This window comes from Octopus bimaculoides, chromosome 3, assembly GCF_001194135.2.
Source record: "Octopus bimaculoides isolate UCB-OBI-ISO-001 chromosome 3, ASM119413v2, whole genome shotgun sequence".
Lineage (NCBI taxonomy): Eukaryota > Metazoa > Mollusca > Cephalopoda > Octopoda > Octopodidae > Octopus > Octopus bimaculoides.
Genome location: NC_068983.1, coordinates 163,906,843 through 163,924,067, shown reverse-complemented (window position 1 = coordinate 163,924,067; position 17,225 = coordinate 163,906,843). Strand labels below are relative to the sequence as shown.

The window sequence follows — 17,225 nt, the reverse complement described above, 5'->3', positions numbered from 1 at the left end:
ATATATATATATATATAGATATAGATATATATATATACATACATATATATACATCTTTTATTTGTTTCAGTTATTAGACTGTGGTCATGCTGGGGCACCGCATTGAAGAATTTTTAGTCGAATCAATCGACCCCAGTTCTTATTTTTTAAAAGCATGGTAATATTCTATCAGTCACTTTTGCCGAATCGCTATGTTACGGAGACGTAAACACACCAACACCGGTTGTCAATCAATGGTGCAGACAAATGCAGACCCCAAAACATCCGCAAAATGCATATCTGTATGTGTGCGGTGTGTGTGTGTGTGTGTGTGTGTGTGTGTGTGTGTGTACCTGTATAAAATTATATATATACTAGCAGCTAAACCCGGTTTCACCCGGCCTGTTTGGATGATGTGCCGTGATCGTTTTCGGTTAGGCATAATCTATAACAGCGTTTCTCAACCTTATCATTTCGGGTCCCCTGTTTCGATTGGAACCTCTAGCTATATGAAGATTGCATCAGACCTCTGTCAGAAAATGGCTTCAAGAGTTGTGAAGAAAGAATTTGTACGTAGTCTGTTTCTGAGAGCTATTCTATTGGATGTCTGTATAATCATTAAAACATTTATATAATTATGAACATAGAAAGAAATTATACATTAATCCCAATTTTTGTAAGCAGTTGTATCCGTAAAAAGATGTATGAAATGGACGTGCGTGTGTGTGTGTGTGAGAGAGAGAGAGAGAAAGGGGGTGAGAAAGAGAGATAGAGTGAATGAGCGAAGTTGTGTATCACACAGAAAAAAGAACAAGACAAAATACACATACCGGATGCAGACATGTTCAATCCGGCATAGGTTATCGACTAAATATCATCTCAAATTCGATACCATTTGATTATGTTATTCAATTTGGCGATGTCAGTTACATAAGCTGCTGGGATGTGTTGTTGTTGTTTGTTCCTTCTCGAGCCATTCCTCGCTCATAAGGGCCGGTTTCCTGGTTTCATTGGCGTATAGGTTTCCCCACCTGGACGAGACGCCGGTCCGTCTCAGGTGAGGTGCTAGATACAGGAGGAAAGAGTGGGAGAAAGTTGTGGCGAAAGAGTCGGCAGAAGTTCGCCATTACCTTCCGCCGGAGCCGCGTGGAGCTTAGGTGTTTCGCTTATAAACACACACATCACCCGGTCTGAGATTCAGACCCACGATGCCCCGACCGCGAGTCCGCTACTCTAACCACTAGGCCATGTGCCTCCACCTGTTAGGATAGAAATGATTGGAAATGTAAGATGAACCCGAACAGAAAGAAAAATAAGAGAATTCCAACAACTCAACAGTAAAAAGAACGAGTTATGATATCGGAAACAAACCATTAGAATCAAACAAATTTTGAACTGTTTGTAAACTTATTTTAGGTGGGGCGAGTGTTGTCATTTTGCTGAATTTGAACCTGTATCACTCTCATAGCAGGTGAATATGTTCATTTGAAATTTATTCAGTGGACTCGATATTATGAGGTGCACAAAAAGCACGGCAATTGAACGAAAAATCACCAAGTTCAAATTGGGGATTAGAGTGAAATTGCCGGCTGAGGAATATACAGAAAACACTAAATCTATGCTAATGGACAAGGTAAGATATGTTAAATTAAGGGAATTGTTCGGGTCAAACAGTGACCCATTAGGAGTGGAGGCGATGTATGATGCCCCACCTCCAGTCGTGAACTATGACGATTCGAAACCGTATATAAGCCATGTAAGTTTTAATATTAGAAAAAAATTTAAAAAAAAGACGGAAAGACTACACACTAGCTACAACGAAAAAAAGAAAGAGATAGATTTTGATAAAGAACAGTTAAATGGTACTGCTCGAGAGTGGGGTTCGAATAGCCAGAGCACCTTCATTTATTTATAATTTCTTTTCATTCATTATTTTATGTCCCCACTTGTTTTGCCTGTACTCTCCCTTCTATGTTGGGCCCCTCGGTGGCTAATAAAGAAACGAGTTTACTTGTAAATAAATAAAAGCCCAAGTTCACGTTTAGAACTGACGGTTTACTACTCCATTGGTACAAACATACGTACGTACTTCGTTACTGGCATACATACTTATATACATACATATTTACTGTGTACTACAATGATTTGGTTCACTATAATTATGTACAGTTTGCATTAGCCGGAGTGGTGTCCTCATCTCAGGAATATGGAATTGCACTATTTATATATTCAACAGCCAAACATAATAATCCAAGTAGGTGGTTTTAATTTACTTATATAATAAGACATCAAACACGCTGTAAACATAAAAATATAAAACGTATAAAATAGTAAGAGGTGACACACTTATTATTACAAACAAAAGTGTAAAACAAACACTAAAAAATAGCTTCTGTCTATTGTAATCAACAGGGGAAAACAGTGCTCAGAAAACTGATAAAAGCAAAATAATAAAGGAAAAGTTAATGAAACAAATAACTGTGAAATCATCAATGTGAAAAACTTCCATAAAAGATTAATACATTCGTGGTAGAGTAAGTGATTATGAGCAACAAATAAACAGGAATACTTCAAAGAATTAAAGTGCGGCAAAACACATCTTCAAACGAAGAAATACTTGACCTTGTATAAGAAATCTCAGAAACAAACAGTCGAGCCAAAAGAAATTAATGACCACAAGGTTTGAAGAAAGAGGACAAATGAAGTATATTAAAAAGTCATAATATTGGTTTCTTGCTTAAGCACAAGACCAGTCAAAATAAGGGTCGGTGTCTGACTCCTAGAATGTTATTGATATTTCATTTTATCGACCCCGAAAAGATAGAAGGCAAAATAAACCTCAGAGGCATTTGAACGCAGATCATTAAGAGTGTAAAGCAATACTGCAATTCAGTTTGTCCGCTGCGTCAACAATCCTGCATTCCATCTCCCTTGGCGTAAGAAGACAATATTCTTGGAGGTTTTGTGCTAAATAAGAGCTAAAACTTAGAAAAAATAACTTCATGTACAAAACGGTTATGCAAGTGACAAAAATAGATAAATATAATATTCTGTATATATAAGAGAATTGCAGGAAACAGAAGCCACTGTGAGTAATATAGAAATAGATTAGGAACTTGGAGCGAATGATTGATTGTTTTGGCTTTACATCAGTTTGTTCTATGAAAGTATCGAAAAGAGAATTGAACTCCTGTTGATCCGGACAATTTTAGTCGCAATGGAGTGATTTCTTTATGCTCACAGATATATAGATGACAGCACTACAAGCAAGGAAAATATACTTTGCTTATATAATGTTTACAGAAATGTTTATTATATAAATCGTTATGACACAAGAAACAAAGAGAATTTACAATCAAAGAAGTTTTAAACATGGAATATATGATTATTATATAAGACCACTGAAAGTGGAGTGCTTTTGTCAAAGATCCGGTGCAGTTCTACTTACAGAAAATGATAAAACGAATAAGGGCATTATCAGCTTGAAAATCAAAGATGCTGTTTAAACTTCCACCATTATTTTCAGAACTTAAGGAACTTACAATATTTGAATGGAGACTCAAAACGGTACTATATTATATGACTTGCATCGTTATAAGCGACAAAATCTATTTTCGACATTAAATTTCTAATTTCGTATTTTCACCGTCAATGTGTTACCTGATAAAAGCTGAATTCAACGGCGACGATATGCAAAAGCAAAATTAAACATTCACTGTGGGTAGAAACTACATGAAACTTAACTGGAAAACTTGTTCTAAATTGAATCTGTGCAACACTTGATATCACCAGCAAGTTTTAAACTTAGGCAATCTTAGAGTTACTTCTTAAGTAAGTTTTCCATGTAATAGCTACTTTGTAAGAAAATCTGAAAAAAAAAGTCTCCTGGGGGTTGCAGCTTTTAGCTTAGCTCCTAAACTAGATAAGCGGACATTGGTAAAACTTGAATTCTTACTGAATCAGTGTACTGAGGGATAAATAGGCAACCTGGTGCAATTTAGCTCTAACGGTTGAATAACGTGTAGTGGCTGACTGTTTCGTTTAATTGTCGCACTTTGCCGCAATTCTCTCTGTAGATGTTTAAAACTAAATCAATGGATATGTACAAAACTGTTAGTGTCCTAGTCATACCAAAAGCGATATGCTAATGATTTTTTTTCTTGTATGTATGCGAATAACCAACCGAGAATATGTCATCAAAGCTTACGTTATTGACTTTAAAAGATTAAGATATCGGGATGAAGGAAAACATACTTCTTTAAAAGAAAATTCGAAAAATCTATTGCATACTTTTTGAATGAGCCAGATAACATTGTCTGATACAACATTCAGTAAAGCAGACGAGAATTTCAATATTTCCTACAATAGAATATTGACTGGGCGTAGTGAAGCATTATTCCAAGCTTTTCATTTTGTAGAACATAACTTGGTAATTGTACTATATTCGAAGTTCTAATAAAAAAAATGTCTTTGAGACCGATCTCTCTAAGCTTCCTTTGTCGTATCGATTTATTAAAACGATTTATCGTATTCATAATGAACATTGATTTCTTGTATTAGCACAATGACACCGATTTGTTAAAGTGTAGAGTCTGGTGAATTAGTATGTGTGCATCAGTTGCACTTACTTGATCAACTTGGATGGATGAAAGACAAAGTGATTTTAGGAAAACTTTAACAAGAAACGAAGCGAAACAGAACTAAATACCAAACGTCACTTAGTTTAACACTCTACCATTTCAACACTCCAGTTCCCTGTTTATAATATTAAACCAGTACAGATGTACAGAGATAAAAATACATTCTTCAAAGTGTTTAAGAAGACATAAATATACCAATTAAAGAAATCAGTTATTCTTTTGGCATAAATTCTTATATTCTTTGAAAGTGTGCGACAAGGAAATGGAATTGAATTGAAACAATGAAACTAACTAAATAAACAAGAAAGTATCTCGAAACTAAACAAAGAAATATCATTCATTATAAGGAAATGAGAAAAATCCCTTTATTTGTTTGCAACGGAGACACAACAAAAGAAGTTGAATTAAATGCCATGTCCATAAAGACAGAGAAGAAAAAAACTTTTCTGTAAAAGATACTAATCAAAAAGAGCTGTCCGTTATCGTTTGAAAGGGCCAAATCTCGTGAGAATTGTTGGAAATATTTCAAGAACAGTAGAACTACACCTATTTTGTGAATGATGGAAATGTGTTTATGTTGTTAATATTTTCTAACGAGTGTTTGATAAAAGAGCGGCAAATGAAATCAGTTTTGGCGTAGACATTACCCTCTTAGTATTTAAGCATTTAAATTTATTATTATCATTATTTATATATTTTCACACAAAAACAGTATGAAAGTTGGAAGCAACTAGAAATGTACTAACAGTTACGTTATTTACATTGTTTGATATAATTACGTAATTCATGCTTCTAAATACATTTAAACAAAACTAGTTTCTACACTTTCAAACTGAGACAAATTATGGAAAATCTTAACCAATGTACACCCACTAAATATATTACTTACATGTCTAACAATTTTAACCGCATATAGAAAACGAAACACCTATCTAGTAGATATAAGTACCTGCTTTCAACAATAATCTCTAACCACCCACTTTACACAAAATGTTGTCTTCTTAATTTCTAATGTTGCCACGGTAAAGCTACAGTAACTGTAAATCATTTGCATATATATAACACTTTAACCTCTCCCTCTGCCATAGTTCTAACTGGATGTCAGCCTTAGAATCAGCATTAATTATTTTGCCAAATAACTGTAATTTTCACTTAATCTGACAGAACGATATAGTCTGGATCTTTGGAAATCCTTGAGTAGAATACGTGTGTAGAATTGGAGTGTTAGCCATGAAAATTCCCTTGTTGTAAAGAGGACGAACGAGTCACAAAATCAGTGTTGTGGAAGCAATATTTACGGGCAACATAAGGGACATTGGCTGGCTGTATTCTCCCTCATAACTTAAAAGACATTATGAAGATTGCAATTCCTCTAGAGACCGGTCTACGATATACTTTTATAGCTTCCAAATCTTAAACGATAGCACTGAAAGGACACTCGATTCTCATTGTCATTTATGAAGGGAATATACATCATTAATGTATATCCATGGCAACATAGATTTCCTACTTGTCAGTATAGACTAGTCTTCAACATACTTGCTAGTGTAAAAGGCTCTTAAACCAGTCTGGCAAGGAATTTCCTACCCGGCCAGAGGAAAGAAATTTGGAACGGTGGAGGTGCGGTTTCGGGAGATGGCTGCTACCAGGCTGCACTCAGCAACACTGTTGAGAACTGCTGAAGTGATGCTTCTATATGTATACCTTGAGACGTGCTTCCAGGGTTAGGGTGGAAGACATACCCCCGGAAGTGGATGTAGCCTGGCTGGTAGCTGCCATACTGCTAGGCATGGAGAAGAAGGTAGTGGTCCTCCAGGCCAGCAGAACACCGCACAAGAACGAGGTCTAGTTGTGCACGAAGTGTAAAAAAGATATTTATAGGTAGGCCCACACTGGTGTTATATTCACAGGATGCTCATGTAAAGATAACACCATATGTCCCCTTAACGGCTAGCATAACACGGAAATAGTGGTATGAGACATGTCACATAAAAAGGCTCAAATGGGCAACCAACGTGCGGAAATATATGGGAGTGACAGAAGTTCCGTTCAGAGGAAAATTCAGTAACCATAAACCCTCCTTCAATATCCCGGAGAGAAGAAATATCACAACCTTGACTAGGTACATATGGTCGTTAAAGAAAAGCGCCATGAAGATCAGCATAAAGTAGAAAATCTTTGAAAAGTGTAAGACTTTATTTGATAGTAGGAGAAAGTGCAGGTTATGTTTAGCCAAAAAAATAACCATAGTAAAATGCTCTAAGCACCCAAACTACAAACGTGAGATTTTTTGCACATGCCCACATGAAGGAAAGTATATTTTGTCGTATCTATGGACTCCATCATGACTATAGTCTCCAGTTCTCCACCTTAAGCATTTTCACAGTTTTACCCTAAAAAGTCTGAACAGATTTTAACTAAACATATAAGCCCTAACATGGGATTAAATATTCACACACTCGGCCAACACCCCTATCCTCCTCAAAAACCTATGCATATAATACCTCTACACACATTCGAAACCTACACAAACCAACCCCTAACCCCGACCCACATTTTCAGAAAACGCTTGTAGATTCACATCTCAAAGACCTTTGGGATCGAGAAGATATAGCTCATGCTATAACCATTGTTCATTTCGTTTCGTTTTGTTCACAGTACGCACAAACCAGATGTGATTTTTCACCTCCAATAACGGTCAGCAGTTACTATATTGTTTTTTTTTTAATACATTCTAGCTCTGACGAGCACACGGTATTACGTAACCGTGCTGTTATCTAACGTCCAGTTTAATACAAGTGAAAAACAGTTTGTCAACTATTATCAAATTCCAGATAAGCCACACCTCAAAAGGGAATTTTTTCTTACGCTTTGCTTAATGAGAATCAGTACTGATCTGGTCAAACTTAATCTACTGGAAGTTTACTTTACTCACCAGTAATTCTCTCCATCGAGAAATTTGGTGAAAGTAGCGCTGTTACACTCGACATCAGCAAAGCTTTCAACCATATTTGGTGGCATGCAAATCTATGGAAACTCTGTGCTTAGAGGTTCCGTTTTTATCTCACAATCACCACCGCAACCACTAACACTATCACTACGACTACTACTACTACTACTGCTGCTGCTGCTGTGGCTTCTACTACTACTACTACTACTACTATCGCTGCTACTGCTACTCCTGCTGCTACTGCTGCTGCCGTTGCTTCCACTATTACTACTATTGCTGCTACTGATGCTACTGATGCTTCTACTACTTCCACTACTACTACTGCTGCTGCTGCTGCTGCTGTTGCAGCAGCTTCCATTGTTACTACTACTGCTATTACTACAACCATTCTGCTACTGCAACTTTAGTGCTGTAGCTGCTACAAATCTGCCATTGCTGCTGCTGCTGCTGCTACTACTACTACTACTACCACTACTGCTGCTGCTATGAGCATTCTTCCTCCTACTACTATGCAGTGTCTTTACCACTCTCACTGTCACCTCCCCCTCCCCTCCAACTTCTTCTCCCTCTCTTTCTCTCATTCCATTCTTATAGACACGTTATTCATTCTATTCTTTTCGTTTCAATATAACATCGAAAAAGATAAAAACTAAGCAAAAACCCTCAGAAACAAACAAAAAAAAGACAAAATATAAATGAAATAAACAGAAATATTGAAAAGCAAAAAAGACACGACAAACACAGTGAATATGACTCAGCAAATGGAACTGTTGTTGTATTCTTCGTTGAAATAAATACAAGTGAAATCTGCCAAGATAGATGAAATTAGTTGATGATTTGTCAGAAATAATGAAAAACTGAAGCACATTTTGCTATATATCTTATTAAAGTATTTCTGTAGATTATTGATTTATATACGAGTTTACAGTGATGGGTTTTATTTAGTTTTTCGTTTGGATATCTTAAATCAAAGAATGCTTTCCTTTTTGTCTTGTTTTATTTTAAATTCTTTTATTTTTTTCTTCTCTGATTTGGTTGTCTTTTATAGTTTCACATTAGATTCACGTGTAAGATGTTTGCAGTTAAGAAATATGTAAGTTAGGTAACTCAGGTAGAATATTGCACTGCTTTGTCTTTGAGGACGTGACACAGAATCTTACAGCTTAATTCGAAATGAAGAATGTGTGTCCTGCGAAACAGTAACTCAAAAGTATGATTGTCTTAGACGTAACAAAGATTTGTTTGTCATGGAGATGAATAGAAGCAGTATAGCGGTGGGGGGGGGGGCATGTACTGCAACAGCACGTCGCTGCATCCACCATTTGTTGGTAATTCTCTACTTCCGGTGAATGATACCTTTGCACCACTCAGGCAGCAACCCTCCAACCGATGGGTCTGTTTGGGGAGTCAAGGCTGCCGGGGCTTTTAAGAGGTTGGAGTGCCGACCCTACCTCAAGCTTGGTGAGTCATGGTAAGCGAGGATTTTAAGAGGCTGGGGGGGTGGGGGGCAGATCCTACCTCAAGCTCTTTTAGTCGTATTTTATGACACACAGAGGAAATGTTGGATCTATTCTTTAACGTGCCAAACCCACACAGCATTAGAGCAACAGGTAAAGAAGTGTTTGTATCAAGAAAACATGTTGCTCAATCCAGGAATTGAACTCATGATCTGCCGGTCATGAGTGCAACATCCTAACTGCTAGGCCATGTGATTTCACATCATCAGGTGAAATGAAACCAATGTAGTCGTTTTATTGACCTTGGGGTGATGTAACGCAACATCTGACTTAATAGGAATCTGCTTCTCTGAAGACAGCTGTTCGTTTGGAAAGATAAATGCAGTTGGAGATGATAATAGTTTCTTTGCAGAAGTTAGTCAACATTTAGTGTTTAAACTGGCTGTATCCAGGGCATATGGCGTAGTGGTTAAGAGCTACTAACCCCAAGATTCCGAGTTCGATTCCAGGCAGTGACCTGAATAATAATAATAATAATATTAATAATAATAATATTAATAATAATGTTAATAATAATAATATGCGTGGTCATGCGCTATTTATCTTGATATGAGATCATTATGTCGCGTACATATGATTGTGATGCATGTGCCTGGTGTACCCTTATCAGACGGGTAGTCATGATGGGTATATTGGGCTTCGTATATTTTACCCCAGTGTCATTTTGATGGCATGCAGTGCTCTCTCACTCAATAATAATAATAATATTAATAATGATATTAATGATAATAATAATAATGATAATAACATCAAAACATACCTTAGGAATGAGAATCCAGGTTCGAAATTTCTCCCAAGACACCAGATGAAAGCTGGAGGCTATATCAGCCGAAACGTTGTGTTAACAACAAACAAGATGAGGACAAATATCCGTCAAATATAAATAATGTACTACCTGTTGTATATTCAAATTGTCCAGATCTGACTTCTCACCCTGTTGTAATGTGGATCCTCGTCTACTTGTATATTATTGTCGCCACTATTACATTGTAGCGGTGATCCTCGTTTTTTCATCTTTGATGCGTCTATCCTGTTATTGATGACAGCACCGCAAGACAATGACTTTGAAACGTCTACCTTGACGGTAACTCAGACTCTTATATTTCACATAACTGGCACTGACTCCAACTGAGAACTCATACAACGATTCTACTACTATTGTCCTCCTACAACGACTGACTGTCTGACTTTGTAGTGAATACCTCATACCATTTTGCCACGTGGGAAGGGGTGTCCCATTTCGCTACAACACACACCTACCCTACAATGTCATCATCATCATTTAACATTCGTTTTCCATGCTGGCATCGATTAGACATTTTGATAGGAGCTGGCCCGGCAGAGACCTGCACCAGGCCCTTGTCTGTTTTGGCATGGTTGGATGCCCTTCCTAATACCAAATTGTACCGAGTGCTTTTTACATGGCACCATTCCCAGTGTTATATACATGGCACCAGCACATTTGGTAAAATTAATTCCATTCATTACTGAGGCGGTGGGATGGAATAATACCAAGCATTAAACTCAATTCTATGTTTCATCTTGTCTCAAATGAAAGGTCTTGAACTAAATGTGAGATCTTGTCTCAAATGTTAACAATCAATATGTCATCATTTCTAAAAGGGTTGAAGAATGTTTTGGTTGGAGTTCAACCAAATGTGTTCAGTGTTTATAACCAAAGCTCCTCTACATTCTGAACTGAAATGTCTTTAAGGACAGACTTTGTCTCCAATCTTTCCAGAACCAATAATATAAATAAATTTGTCAATATACTCAGATCGATTTAATCAGCTGAGTGCCCCGTTTCCAAAGAGACAAATCAATATTTCTGATTCAATGCAACAATTTAGTATTTCGCCCCAAAATTGTTTCTAACTTTCCTTATTTCACTTTTATATGTTTTATTATCAAAACGTTGAATGTGATCTAACTTCTGTAAACGGTAATCTCAGAACCATTAGCATGCCAGATGAAATGTTTGGTGGCATTTTATCTGCCTGTACATTCCAAGTCCAAATTCCGCCAAGGTCAGCTTTGTCTCGGGGTCGATAAAATACATGCTACTTTAGCACTAGGATTGATCTATCAGATTTAATCCTCATCTCCAAAATTACCAGCCTTGTGCCAAAATGTGAAACCAGTTTCTGTAATGTCGTACCAAAACATAATCCAACTGTTTTGATTTCAGTTGCTTCTTAGTTAAGTTTTTGACATTTATCAAAGTTAGAATCAGTAGGGCTCTGAAACTTGGTTCCTTCATAACACTTGGTTCACAAAATTACTCACATATCAGGAGGGGATCCAAGACTTTTTGTTTTGGGTGTTGCACAAAAGTTTCAAAAATATACTATACAATGTGGGAATTGCAATTCATAACCATTTTAATATATTCTAACTTTGTTGTAGCAGACCATATCCATAGGCAAGTGTATTGCTGGGAAGCTGCTGGAAATAAAATAACAATGTTATTATATTTACAACAGTGCAGCTAAAATGGGTGTTACCCGGGCAACTAGGGCAACACCCTGCATCCACCACTGCACATCCCTTAAAGCTGGATATAATGAATTCATTCTGAAGTTCTTTATCTAAAGCAAAAGTTTTCAACTTTTCCACAACTAGGAGCCACTTTAATTTATAAGGACCCCAGGTTTTTGAAAGGTCTATTTGGTAAGTTCATGTTTTTAAGTAACAACTAATTCGTTTTCCAAGTTTCATTTCTCAAATAAATTAACTGAAGAATTATATTTAACAAGGCGTATTTCATGCTGCAGTTCTTTGAAATTTCAAATACAGTTCCTCACAGATCCCAGGTGTTTGTAGATTCCAGAGTGGGAACTGATGATCTGGAACAAGACAGTCAAGCAAAGTTCAGCAGTTCTGTACCATGTCATGGCACCTATTTATAACTAGAGGTCACTTTGAGAATCGAATGTATAGAGATGCTCTCATGACTACACAGTTGTAACGCTAACATATAAATTACTGAATTGACCTGTTACAGCTTCCACAAGAAAACTAGCCGTGTACTTAATTAAATGAAATGATTGCTACAAGATTTTTTTTCCATTTCCTATTTCGAATTAAACATGACAGAATGACAAGTTATGAATAGAATCTGATACAACAGGAAAAACAGACATTGTAAATTATTTAAGATATTGTTTTCATTACTGAAGAGGAAACTGGTTTCTACATTGATAGGATAAAAAAAAAAAGAGTACAGAAATAAATTTATATGATGTTTCTCCTCTCTGGTAAGGCATTCCCTTCATGATATAATACGTTGCTGGAATATCCAATTAACACAGAGTTCACAGTGTAATACCATTCCATCTTAGAGATTCAAATTACTTTTCTGATAATTTATTGCCATTTTGTTATCAACTTAATTTTAATTCCCTTTTATAGGATGACATTGTGACATTTTGATGGAAAAGATAGCCACTAATCTTTACTTTTAATATGATACCAACATATCTGTGATGTTTGTGTCCATCTGCCTACAAACGGACCTCTGTATGTGACTGTGCATCTATGAGCTATGAGTGTGTGTGCGTGTCTGTGAGCATGTTCATCTCAGTGTGCGTTTGTGTATGTGTGTATGTGTGTGTGTGTGTGTGTGTGTGTGTGTGTGTGTGCGCGCGCGCGTGTGTCTGTGTGTTGTGGTTATATTTACTTGTGGGAATATTTTAACGACCAATTTCAAATGCCAACAGAATTTAACCCATCCGTCACAAGATGCATAATTCTCAAGTGGCCTTGCTACAGCTGGAGGTTGATGATGTTTTGCTCAGTTGGCAAGTGTTTAATTGGTGAAGTGTGAAGGGTGGAAGCTGACATATTTAATGGAGTCAACAAAAACAATATATCTAATCAATTAGAATTATATCCATAACCAAGAGAATAATTACTAACGTTAATGATAATAGTTATCATGAGAGGCAAGGGAGACCACTCTGAAGTCAAGATTGATAAAAAAAATTCAGAGTGTCAAATTGTTTGATTTTAGGTAAATACTAGGACACATGCATATGTTTTCCAGTCTTATGAAACCTTTTCATTAAACAATAATCCTAAGATGGTGAGAAACATTCACCGATTTAAGACATTAAATTAATGGCTAGTTTGATGTGTTACTCAAAGTATTTCTTAACGTGTTCAGAGAAAGGTAGACTCTGTTAGGCAAACTAACATGGATACATCTCATAAGGGCAAAGGCCCTACAACTCCATACATCTCTTGAAGCAACATATTCAACAAAAACCATAGAAAATTTCAACAGCTGAAAACAAATTAATTGTTTCTGTTGTCTATTTTATTAATTATTATGGAATAAAGGGAGAAAGGCGGTAAGCTGGCAGAGTCGTTAGCGAGCCGGACAAAATGCTTAGCGGTATTTCACCCGTCATTACATTCTGAATTCAAATTCCGCTCTGAGGTCAACTTTACCTTTCATCCTTTTGGGGTCAATAAATCAAGTACCAGTCAAGTACTGAGGTCAATGTAATCGACTATCCCCTTCCCCACAAATTCCAGGCCTTCTGCCTATATTAGAAAGGATTATTTAATAAATGGAGATTTATTGTGTTAGGTCAAATGCTTTGCAATGTTTTGGTAACTTATTTATTTTGTCAAATTGCAACAAAAGCAGTCTGGAGTTCAAAGTAGGGGCCAACGTGCTGCGCTGTCTGAAGCCACCTTTCTGCCAGTTCTTTGATCTCATGCTGAGACCAGTTCTTGTTCTGCAAGGGGAAGAACTCCTTCACTGAAGTTTCCAACTCTTCTTGGCTTATGAAGCGTTGCGAGTACAGAAAGTGACTTGTGGATAGGAAATGGTGCAAAACGTTTGGCTCAGCAGAATATTTGCTACGGATTTGTCTAATCTATGACAGGATGTTAGAATGATTAAGGGAACTGCTAATTAATGGCAACCTCTTGAACTATTAATTCCACTGACAGCATTGCAGTGGGTTTCACATTTAAAGTCCGTAGTAGTTCTGAGATCGTGTCATCATTGTTAATGTTTAGCCTCAGATTAGCTCTGATTGAGACAACCAACATGATTCGTAACATCATCATCATCAACGTCGGCGTTTAATGACCGCTTTCCATGCTAGCATGGGTTGGACGGTTTGACTGAGAACTGGCAAGCCAGGAGGCTGCACCAGGCAGAGTTTCTACAGCTGGATGCCCTTCCTAACACCAAACACTCCGAGAGTGTAGTGGCTGCTTTTTTACGTGACACCAGCACGCGGGCCAGTCAGGCAGTACTGGAGACGACCACGCTCAAAAGGTGCTGTTTACATGCTACCTGCACGGGAGCCAGCCCGGCAGCACTGGCAATGACCACGTTCGAATGTTGTTTTTTACGTGCCACCAGCACCTGTGCCGGTAAGGCGACACTGGCAACGATGGTGGTGGTGGTGGTGAGGAAGTGGAGGAGGAGGAGGAGGTGGAAGAAGAAGAAGAAGAAGAAGAAGAAGAAGAAGAAGAAGAAGAAGAAGAAGAAGAAGAAGAAGAAGAGGAGGAGGGATTCAAAAAGAAATACAATGACGACGACAATGACAATGATGGAGATGATGATGATGAGGATGATGATGATGATGATGATGTTTTTCCCTAAAAAACAGGTATTTTTAATGTATAGCCTTCCAAATAAGAAAAGTTGAAAAGAAATCATGAAGGTCATTGAAAGATTCCAGGAAGACAACCATTCCCACTCATAATATGTTTATGTCAAAGTGTACCTCGTTAGCTTTGATTTATAAGTTCTCTCTTCTTTAAATCTTGAGCCAGAATCCAATAATAATCTCTCCTGATTCCTTTATCCCTTTCAAATTGTCTCTCATTTTATTAATTCTTCCAACTATTTCTCCATATTATGCAAATCACTGTTTCATAATCTCCCAAGTTATTCCTGATCTCCATGAAGCAATACGTATAAGCCTACACAGCATTTTATACACATTGTAGCCTACCAAAGATGAGCTATGTTCAGAAAAGATGACCCGATCAGCAGTGAGGGAGGATGTGCTGACAGGATAATGACCAGAATTAAAATAGGTAGGGAAAAGTTTGGGGAACTTTATTCTTTTATTTGTTTCAGTCCTTTGACGGCATCCATGCTGGAGCACCACCTTTAGTCAAACAAATTGACCCCAGGACTCATTCTTTTAAGCTTAATACTTCTTCTATCAGTCTCTTTTGCTAAACTGCTAAATTACAGGGATGGAAACACACTAAGATCGGTTGTCAAGCAATGGTGGTGGGGGACAAACACAGACAAATTTTTGTCTTGAAGTATGAGTGGAAATCCACATTATGAGAACACAAATCATCCCATCTTTAAGGCAATTTAGTTAATAAAACCAGTTTACATATTTCTTTTGCATTCTCTTTTTTTATAATTGTCATTTTACTTGTAACTAGACCTTTTCTGTTTTAAAACCCATAAAAAAATTATTTTTGAGTTGTTTTGTGGGGCTGGAACGGATTAATTATATTTTAGTTAATTTAAATGAGGAAAATTGATTTGTTAAACGAATAAATCATAAGACGAGCTCGGTCATGGAACGAATTAAACTCATACTGTGAGGTATCCCCGTACTCAGTTTATTTGGAAATCATTTTGACATAATCTGTAGAGTGATGGACAAACTATACCATGTGCTATTCATTTGCATATCTGTATGCTGTAAGTTCAAATCTTACAAAGATTGACTTTACTGTTGATTAGATAATGTACCAGTCATATACAAGGAGAAGTGACAATGATTAACATGAAAATTTGAGACGTTAAAGTCTGTTAAGAACCAATATTTGTATAAATAATTCTCAAACATTGGAATTCTGAAGTTCATGTTCACTTGCTTCCACCTTTCGTTCAGAATTAAAATCCAACAAAATGATGACATTACATTTTATCTGCTCAAACTAAGCCTCAGGTACTTAATTTACACCTGAAGATTTGCAGGTGTGTTTTATTTTCCAATACTGGTGATACTTTTTGCATTAAGAAAACCATTTAATCTTATCCAATTTATCTGTAAGTAGAATTGGCAAAGATAAAAAGAAGTGGCTGGGCAAAGCGATTGATGAGGTGATTTATAAAACTGAGATGATAGAATTCCATAAAAAAAAAAAATAAAAAAAAAAATAAAACTCCAATACAGAGAATTCTGACTGGCAGAAATAGATATTCTCATTCAATGATACTTCTACTTTGACATTTACCAGAATATTTCCATAGAAGAGAAACTAAAAGTTTAATACTTTTAACCTTTTAGCTATTTTTGTTTTCCACTGTTTAACATTTTTTCTTGGTTCCTTAAGAGGAATGGCATATTATTGGAGAAATTATTTTAACAACAGGATATTCTTCCTACCATGGACTCTTTAATAACCAAATGGGAGCAGAGACAATATCTTCTATCTTTTTGACAATCTCCCATTGATATATCAAATAATTCATCTGTAGCAATTTTTTAAACTCATGTTGAGCCCTGAGCCCTTTCTAGTGTCTGCACTCCTATTCAGTGTCTTTTATAAATTTATATATATATATATATAACCCATGCTAGCATGGAAAGCGGACGTTAAACGATGATGATGATGATGATGATATATATATATATATGACCAATACTCCGTCACTTATGATGACATGGGTTCCACTCCATCTGATTAACAGAACAGCCTGCTCGTGAAATTATCATGCAAGTGGCTGAGTGCTCCACAGACACAGGTACCCTTAACATAGTTCTCGGGGAGATTCAGCATGACACAGATTATGACAAGGCTGGCCCCCTTTGAAACACAGGTAGAACTCATTTTTGCCAGCTGAGTGGACGGGAATAACGTGAAATAAAGTGTCTTACTCTTTCACTCCTTTACTTGTTTCAGTCATTTGACTGTGGCCATGCTGGAGCACCGCCTTTAATCGAGCAAATCGACCACAGGACTTATTCTTTGCAAGCCTAGTACTTATTCTATCGGTCTCTTTTGCCGAACCGCTAAGTTACGGGGACGTAAACACACCAGCATCGGTTGTCAAGTGATGTTGGGGGGGGACAAACACAGATACACAAACACATACACACACACACACACACATATATATATATATACATATATACG

At 36.8% G+C, this 17,225-nt stretch overlaps 1 protein-coding gene across 3 annotated transcripts in view; it reads right to left on the bottom strand.

Moving 5' to 3' along the window:
- LOC106875235 (follistatin-related protein 5) overlaps positions 1-17,225 on the bottom strand; it is a 370,169-nt gene that overhangs the window by 180,987 nt on the left and 171,957 nt on the right. The gene's annotated exons all lie outside the window — the stretch shown is intronic.